We start from the raw sequence: 9,803 nt of genomic DNA, 5'->3' as shown, positions 1-9,803 counted from the left end.
TGTTGCTATTGTCTTAGCAGGTTTCTTGTTAAGATCGATAGCCGATCAACCAATGAAAAGTCTCCTTTTCGACAACACATTCATTTAGAGAGACAAAGAAACTTAATTTTATCACACGAAAAATTTTAATTCGTAGATTTTCCGCTTTCCTCCCCTACCATCCTCCTTTGAAACTAAATCTTTTTATTTAAAGTGTAAATTTGTGTTATGTTGATTTTTTGTCTCGTTTGTAATCACATGAATTAATCAGTAGTTGATAGTATAGTTATATTTATTTCTATGTTTGTGGGCGCTTTTTATGCCCCACCTTCGCTCTAATCATATCAGATGAACCAATCACTATTTACAGTCTAGTCATATGCATGGTTTAACCATATTGGTTACATGAATAATTTTTATATTTTTATATTTTATAAAATTGGTTTTTGATATCATTTTTTACATGTGTTCTCTTGTTTGATATTGGCATTTTATATTAAATGCTCATTTTCGACATACAATTGTGTTGGGTTTTATTTAGAGCGAACAAGCTCCTGTATGCCTCTCTGTACATGTATATCATTGTTGTAACAGTGTTACATTGGCGGGATCATAAAATGACAATATGTTTTCCTGCAATTAATAAGATAATAATATGTTGTCCTGCAATTTATAAAATAAAAATAATTTGTTGTCCTGCAATTTATAAACTGAAAATATGTTGTCCTGCAATTAATAAGATGATAATATGTTGTCTTGCAATTAAAAAATGCATGTCGTTCATTCGAACAATAAACGATAGACAAATATGACAGACAAAAACCAATGAAAACCACGGTACTACATGCACCTGCCTTAGGACAAGCAAGTAGGAATAAGGTTTTGTTAAACATGTTAAACATCAACCCTGGCTCCCCTTACCTCGGACAGTGGTTTATTCAAACAAAATAAGAACGATAGTATGTAATAAATCAAGTCAGTACAGAATAACTTACCACTATTCAGATTTTTGACAGCATTTTACTTTGTAAAATATATTATATAAATACGTATATTTTGAAAAGAATCATATACTAGTATATCATAAAATTTAATATAAATTCACAAGGACAAGGTTGCTGCTGAATTGAGTTCGCAACAGGATATATAAGGGGAAGTAAGGAAACATTGTTTTACAAACGATTGTAAACACATCCGTAACAAACTGCATGGAAATGCGTAATAGATTATATAGTAAGTATAAAAAAGAATGTGTTACTCATTGCCAAAGAAAATCTGGAAGATATCGTTTTTCCATAATAAGTTTCACGTAAGTAAATTATTATTTGTTTTGGTATTTTTAATCATCTTGAAAATAACTTATCTGACAAAAATAGAAATATTTTTATTTGACATATACTTGTATATAATGTGTTCTGCTTGTTGCATCTCTCATGTCGTTTAATAAATAAACATTTGATATTTTTATTCAAAAAACATTTAAATTGTGCCTTATTTGATTAGTTGCTGCTTCAGAAATTTAGAGTGACAATGTCCTAAAGCCAAATTATTTTCCCTTATCTTGTCAGTTATAGTTATCAGAACATTCTATGCATTTTGGATATCATTCCAAGTCCTTTTCAAAATCCATTCTCTGTCATTGTGCAAATATTGTCAGATGACAAAAAATGTAAACTAATAAATTCTCTTTGTTTCATAATCTATTTTGCCTTTTTGCCGAGCCTTCGACTTTTGTCGAAAAAGCGGGACATAGCGATCCTACATTCCGTCGTCAGCGTCGTTGGTGTCCATAAATATTCACTCTGTGGTGAAAGTTATTGGAATTTTTAAATTTTCTTAAACTATCCTTGATTTCTACCAAACTATGCTCTTCAACTTTGTACTTGTTTGGGTTTACAAATATTTTGATCTGAGCGTCACTGATGAGTCTTATGTAGACGAAACGCGCGTCTGGCGTTCTAAATTATAATTCTGGTACATTTGATAACTATTTGACAGATGCTTGTTTATGATCATGAGATGGTATCCAGAAAAAATTTGTAAAAAAAATCCTTTTCTCCGATTTTACTTATAAATGAACTTAGTTTTTTCTGCCAGTTAACATAACATTCACTCTGTAGTTAAAGTCTTTAAAATTTTGATAACTTTCTTAAACTATGCTTGATTTCTACCAAACTTGAACAGACGTTTGTTTATGATCAAAAGCTAGTATCTAGATTGAAATTTTGTAAAAATATATTTCCTTTTTTCGTATGTTACTTAGTTATGTACTACGTAGTTTTTTCAAGTTAACATTACATACAATCTGCAGTTAAATTTCCTAAAACATTTATTAGCTTCAAAAAGTAGGCGAGACACTGGGTTCCACGGCACTCTTACAATTTTTTTTATGAGTCTTGCTTGCAAGATTATAAGGCTAGTTGGTATCTTTGGTGAGATCTTTCAACAGCCACTGGTTTAATTCTACTACTTGTAAAGGTTTCTTCCTCGAAGGTACATGAGCCCACTAGTAATCAGGTGGAGGTTGACATTAATGATCTAATTGTCATTGATAAGTTGTTATAAATAAATTAACTGTTTTTGTAATTTTAGTTTAGAAAAATATCTATAATACTAAAATTACGAGGTCCAATTTGTCAGCCGTCATCACGTAAAAACGACGAATCAAAAAATTCAACTTTATATATAAATAATATAGTACAAAGGTGTAGATTAAAAATTACACCACTACAGGCCCTTTTGTTTTCCAGGTAATTAATATTGCCAATAATTAAGAAGTTCCGGGTCGAGTCCGATACCGATACCAATAGTATATTCACCTGTTACCGATTACCTTATCTGTACGTTCCGTATTTGACAGGCGCACCACCAAACGGTGTATTCAGGATTAATATGCTATATAGTATTACACGGGTCATAATCACAGGGTTTACACTACTTAATTGTCAAATTGTTACCTATTGTAGTATTTTAATCAGTTAGACTTTCTAAGATAACAATACGAATACTAAAAATCTGGACTAAAGTAAGGCGTATGGGTACAGTTTTCAAATTGTTAGCGGGGATGACGTAAAACAGCGAATCAAAGAATTCAATATTTATAACTAATATACAATGCTGTTGATTAAAAAATACTCCATTCCAGGACCTTTTGTTTTCCAAATAATTAATATTATCAATAATTGATAAGTTTCAGTTCGATGGGTTCAAACAGAAATATTTGAAAGCAGAGAAAACTGTGTATCTTATAATCAGCATGACTTTATCAGATGACAATACTAATACTAAAATAAGGCTTGCGCATAGTTATATACTTTAATTCAGTCACGGACCCGCGTGGACGGGTGTGTTCAAGTCTCATATAAACATGTTTGGAATTTTGGGTCCTCAATGCTCTAACTTTGTACTTGTTTGGCTTTATAACTATGTTGACCTGAGTGTCACTGATGAGTCTTATGTAGAAGAAACGCGCGTCTGGCGTACTAAATTATAATTCTGGTACCTTTGATAACTATTTACACACCTGGTTCGATGTCACTACTGATGGACGTTTCGTCCCCGAGGGTAGTAGTCCAGCCCAGTAGTCAGCACTTCGGTGTTGACATGAATAACAATTAATTTATTTTTTTTTTATAATTTTTTTTTATACATCATGGATTAACAGGCATTAACATAATTTATCTATAGTGGAACATAATAAAGCAAGCAAGAAAAATAACCATATTCAAGGAAATAAGAGTAAACAAAAATAATACTAATAATACGATATGTTATAACGGAATATGGATGAAGTATAACATTTTCATTAAAAAATATATAGTGATAATGGAAATTACATTTTAAGCACATCTATCCATAATGATTCACTATTAAATTAATTAATGACTTTATCCCAGGGGTTCCAGTACATATTATAATCTTTCACACTCATATTTTTTGAGGAAATATGTTTTTCGAAAATTAAATTTTCTTTGATATAGTTTTTAAGTCCCTCTATATGAGGTTTTTCCTCTTGCATCTTTGATCTATATATAAAATACTTTACTAGTAAAATGACTTTATTTTTTATAAAATTTAGTTTATAGTTATCATAAAGACCAAACATGTTTATATCAACATTTAGTGGAATTTCAATATGTGTTGTTTCAAAAAACCAGGCATTCAGATGGTGCCAAATGTCTGCTACAATATGACAGCCCCACAATAAGTGTTCTATGCTTTCTGGTTCTTCCTTGCAAAATATACATAAATTACAATGTACACGGTTCATCTTTAAAAGTAAAGTATAAGTACCTAAAATACGGTGAATAATTCGGTATTGAAACCAACAGAGCTTGGTATTTTTTTAAAAATTTGTAACACAGTTATGGATTTTTTTCCAATCCCCTACAACGTTATTCAATATACCCTTCCATTTTCGCTCAGCTGCTATTACAACTGGTATCGCACCTTGATTTAATAAATTATACATGTCTTTTGAACCTTTGTTTGATTTGAAAAAAATGTAAATATTAAAAGGTAACAAAGCTTGTTGTTTTTCCCTTTTAGTGTTGATTCCAATAGATTGTAACCATTTTTTAAATGCTACTTTAATACCATAATATTAATATCAATTATATGGTCATTTTCTAATAAATTTCCTGTTACAAAACTTTGAATTCTTCGAAAAACCAAGGATTTTCTTACCCCAGGAGTATTTGGTACAACTTTTGGGAATTTTGGGTCCTCAATGCTCTTCAACTTCGTACTTGTTTGGCTTTATAACTATTTTGATCTGATCGTCACTGATGAGTCTTATGTAGACGAAACGCGCGTCTGGCGTACTAAATTATAATCCTGGTACCTTTGATAACTATTATAACAATTTTACCTTAGGATCCTTATTGTTACTGCAAAAATGTATTTCAATTTATTGATATCAGCTTACAGGGAACTATGAAGAATTTGATGATTTTTGTCCTTTGTTTGGTCAGTGCTGTTTACTCAAACCCATACAGGAACATTGGACTCTATAGAGGTAAAAAAGTTCTACATATACTTCACAGCTGCACCATGAGAAATATTTGAAAAAAATGATTTCATAAATTGTTCTAAGAATAATATCAAAAAAAATCAAAATTGGTACATGCATTTTCATATGTAGACGATGATGGATTAAACCTGGTTACATACCTTGCTAAACCTCTCACTCGAATGCCAGTCGCATAAATTCAATTCCACTGACAACAATGTGTGAGCCACAAAACAAACAGACATAAAAGGTAAAAATGTCAAATAAAAATACACAACAGTCAACATAGAGTAATATTTAAAATAAACAGTATATGTTACCAGTAATAAAACGTAAAATCAGAAAAATAACTTCAGGAACATTCAAAACAGAAAGTCCCTAATCAAATTGGAAAATCAAAAGCTCAAGTACATCAAACGAATGGATAAAACATCTTTCCGTTTTATTTTCGTCGTATACGTCCCTCACTACACTGTCTCACTAAGAAGTTTCCTCCTAGTTTCTTACATGCTCGATTTTTTGTGAAACGGCGGGATATGGAAATATGTATTTACTGTATTCATACACATTATATAAATAAGCATATTCATAAATATTTACTGAATGTTGTATTTACTTATTTTCCTTTCAAATTTGATGGAAACAAAATGTTTATTATAGGATTATACGCCTTTCTAAGGGAATTCATTGTTGTAATAACTTATTATTTCACACAAACAAATCAAAGTCTGAATGACTTTCATGATATGTTTGTGATTGACTTGGACAGTTTATACACCTATGAATTGTACACACTCTACCCGCTCGTAACCTATATCACACGTAAATTGTATATTTGTGTCAATGAATTTTCCTGGTGCAGGAATATATTTTTTGGTAAGCGTATCTAATTATCATCCAAAAAGTACAATCGCAATACTACTGAACTGCGAGGAAAATTCAAAACGGAAAGTCCGTTTTCAAAAGGCAAATCATAAGCTCAAACACCTCAAACGAATGGATAACAACGGTCATATTCCTGATTTTGTTCAGGCATTTTTTATGTAGTAAATGGTGGATTAATCCTGGTTTTATAGCTAGCTAAACCTCTCACTTGTATGACAGTAGCATTAAATTCCATTATATAGACAATGATATATGAACAAAACAAAAAGACATAATAAGTAAAAATGTCAAAAATAGGGATATAGCAGTCAATATTATCTTAATCACTATAAAACAAACAGATGTATGCACAGACATAACCATGGCACAATGGCATAATCAAGGGATGAATAAGTACAGTCACGTAATATGTACGAAAGAATTATTAGATAATAATAATCATTGCAACTTCGCAATATATGACAATTTATTATCGTACTTTATCTTGACACGGAATTGAACTAAGCAGGCATTGATTGCCGTAAGAAATAAATATGAAGAATTTTGCTGCATAGGAACTTAAGATAAATAATAGTCAATTCTTCTGGAGTTCGTGTTTGGCAGACAACAAAAAATCCAATATCATCTGTTTTATAATGATTCTTTGAACGCAAGAGAAAAAGCAAGAAAAAAACAAGAAAAAACGAGAAAATAAAATTAAATCAATGGCGGAATGCGCTTGTTTTGTATACATTTTTAAACAACACCATATTTTTTCCTACTAGGCTATGTTGGATGTTTTGTTGATGACCCAAACCGTATGTTAAAGCACAGGATACAAGCTATACATCTGAATACATTAGAGAAATGCAGACTTCACTGTAGAGGGTACAAATATCTGGGATTACAGGTAAAATAGCAATAAGGGCTTGTCTATCTTGTCTAAAATGAGCACATTGAACAGTAGTTTTTGTTCACATTTTCAATCTAAAATGTTTGTTGAATAAAGTGTTTTAAGAGAGTTGGAAATTCTGAGCATAAATAAATTGGTATATTTAACACGAGTTCAGATCAAATAGTTCAAATACTAAATTTCTTACTCTATGTCAAAGTTCATCTATACTGCAATTTGCCCCCTGTTTATATCATTCTTTTACTTCTTATTGTTGTTGAATATAAATTCTGTGTTTTTGATTTTTCTTGATAGTTGAGATTATAAAAATTTTATATTTTCAATAATCTGGTTTAATTCAATCAAATATTCGTGTTGGTGCGTGGGTGTTTCAACCTATAGCTCAATGCCATATTTGGCATGGCCATAGACGGCGCTCGCAGCGGATCTCCTCCACCTCATCTTATAGAGGGGAAGCCTACACCTGCCAACAGGTGGGGCACTAATAACTGGAGCATTGGTAATACGAGTGTTTTTCCCCGGTCACTACCCATGGAAGGTGGTGGTGTAACCGTGTTTAACTACTAGGGGTTTTATGACACTATGTCAACATAGGTCAGCTGATAGCCATTGTGTATAGGTAATCGGTAGTCACCCTTGCGCCTCAACAAAATATTATAGAATACTCTGTAGCCAAAGTAATGCCACAAAGTAAAAATGTATATTCTAGTCATGAAAATGTAAATACAAGTTGGTGTAATAAAATGTATGTTTAATTCAAAGGATTGTTTTTGTATTAGTTGTAAAAGTTATAAATGAAAAACAGAGGATGGAACCTCTACACAAATGAGTATAATATACAGAAAGTCTGTATTATAAACAACAGATAAAGAGAGACAACTCTAGATTAATTTTTAATCACTTTGTGATTAAAGGAAGGACTTCAACATAGTTTAGAAATACGTCAACAACTCTTGATGGTTGTTCCCCATCTCATTGTTATTCGTTCAGTATTGATATAGGGTCTTCTTCTATGAGTATTGCAATTAATGGAATTTTCTGCTATTTCGGAATACGAATTTGGAACTTTTAATTCTTTCGTTTTTCTATTAAAAATTATTCCACAAATTATATTTCTTGTACATGTCACTTGTATAACCAATGAGTAATCACCTAATATATAAATCATCGTTACATGTTAATTATCTGACCCCTAAATATGCCAAATAAACTCATCATAGATATCAAGATTAAATTTTGTATTTACGCCAGAAGCGGGTTTCGTCTACAAAAGACTCGTCAGTGACGTTCGAATCCAAATAGATAAAAAGGCTAAATAAAGTATGAAGTTGAAGAGTATTGAGGACCCAAATTCCTAAAAAAAATTGCCAAATACTCATCATTTCAAGTCTAGATTTTTATTTAGTTAAGTTTTTAAAAGAGTAAATCTATATGATTCAGGCCAGTCATTGGTGCTTGTGTGGGAACAGGTATTACAGCCATGCATTTCCCCAAGCATCGGAATTACAATGCAACTATCCTTGTGCAGGGGAACCAAATAGGATGTGTGGCGGTGCGTGGAGAAATGCCATATATGAAGGTACGTGAAATTAGAGAGACACGTTAAGTTGCGAACAAAGTTGATATAATATGCTTTAACTTATCGGAAATGGCTGACTTAAGATAAAATTTGTCAACTGTGACTTCAATGAGGGTTGTATAAAAACGCAACTACGTCCGAATATGTTGTATACGAACGCATGCTGAACGTGAATGATAGTTACAGGACAAAATTACTGAACCTACCCTAGAAATATTTTTTCACTTATATTCTATTTTTCCAAAAACAAATTCCTAAAGAGAAACAACAACACGAAAAATACAATAAAATCCAAAGACAACTAGGTTTCAACAAACATGTCTATACAATATTCGTATCTATAAATTGTCTTAAGTTCAGAATAATACTGTGAACTAATTGAGAGATCTTACAAAACAAGATGTTTTTGTTTTGTTTTACGCCGTATCATGTTGTAATTACATAGTTTGGATTGGCATGATTTGTGATACATGCGAAACTAGAGTCGCGACTCATGTGATTCCCTCATGTTTTGTTATTTTGATTATAAATTAGAAATGGAATTTCGAGTTTGAACATCGGTATTTACTACTATTGCATCTAATTTAACACCTTAACATGTTGCTATGGACTTTTTTAGGTATCCACAATTTTCGACGACCAAAAGTACTAGAATATATAGACTGTTCTAAATTCTATGACCAGAATATGTTTACCCAAATGACGTTCTACATAAAATGTGGACACAAAACATTTGGAACTTCAAACAAAAGTAAAATAACAAAAATTTTGAACTCTAAGAAAAATTGAAACGGGAAAGCTCTTTTTTCAGACAACAGTGGTTTGAATAAGAGATTTGTAGTTTAAGAACAAAAACAACAGAAAAATAGAAAGGTGTGAGGGTAATGAATCGAATGCAATTAAAGATAGTTTTTCATATTGATGAATGAATACACGGATAAGCTTTCCTCAAGTTAGATAAGTAAAATAGTCTTTGATAGATACTATAATTAAGATGGTTATATTTTTTTTATTTCTTTTTACAGTTTGATTTCGTTGGAAAGAAACACAGACAGCATATTACAGATAAACTGCATCGTCGTAATTGAGATATCTAAATCATAGAACTTTATTTTATAATCATGTTATTTAAATATAGAATCAAAATAAATCATATCTAAAATCAAGGAGTTAGTCTGCAATGAAATATGAATATCAATTCTTTAATGCTGTTTTGGAAGTTTTTGTCGTGTAATAATAGTTATCAAAGGTACCGGGATTATAATTTAGTACGCCAGACGCGCGTTTCGTCTACATAAGACTCATCAGTGACGCTCATATCAAAATATTTATAAAGCCAAACAAGTACAAAGTTGAAGAGCATTGACGATCCAAAATTCCAAAAAGTTGTGCCAAATACGGCTAAGGTAATCTATGCCTTGGATAAGAAATTCCTTAGTTTTTCGTAAAATTCAATG

At 31.3% G+C, this 9,803-nt stretch overlaps 1 long non-coding RNA gene across 1 annotated transcript; it reads left to right on the top strand.

Moving 5' to 3' along the window:
* The first annotated feature begins 1,158 nt into the window (after nt 1–1,158).
* LOC143075699 (uncharacterized) lies at nt 1,159–9,512 on the top strand. Its single transcript, XR_012978388.1, has 5 exons — nt 1,159–1,288; nt 4,902–4,996; nt 6,640–6,764; nt 8,208–8,346; nt 9,372–9,512. It is a non-coding gene; the product is annotated as an uncharacterized LOC143075699 (long non-coding RNA).
* Nucleotides 9,513–9,803: the final 291 nt, after the last annotated feature.

Source organism: Mytilus galloprovincialis, chromosome 1 (genome assembly GCF_965363235.1).
Source record: "Mytilus galloprovincialis chromosome 1, xbMytGall1.hap1.1, whole genome shotgun sequence".
NCBI lineage: Eukaryota > Metazoa > Mollusca > Bivalvia > Mytilida > Mytilidae > Mytilus > Mytilus galloprovincialis.
This window is presented reverse-complemented; position numbering and strand designations above follow the sequence as displayed.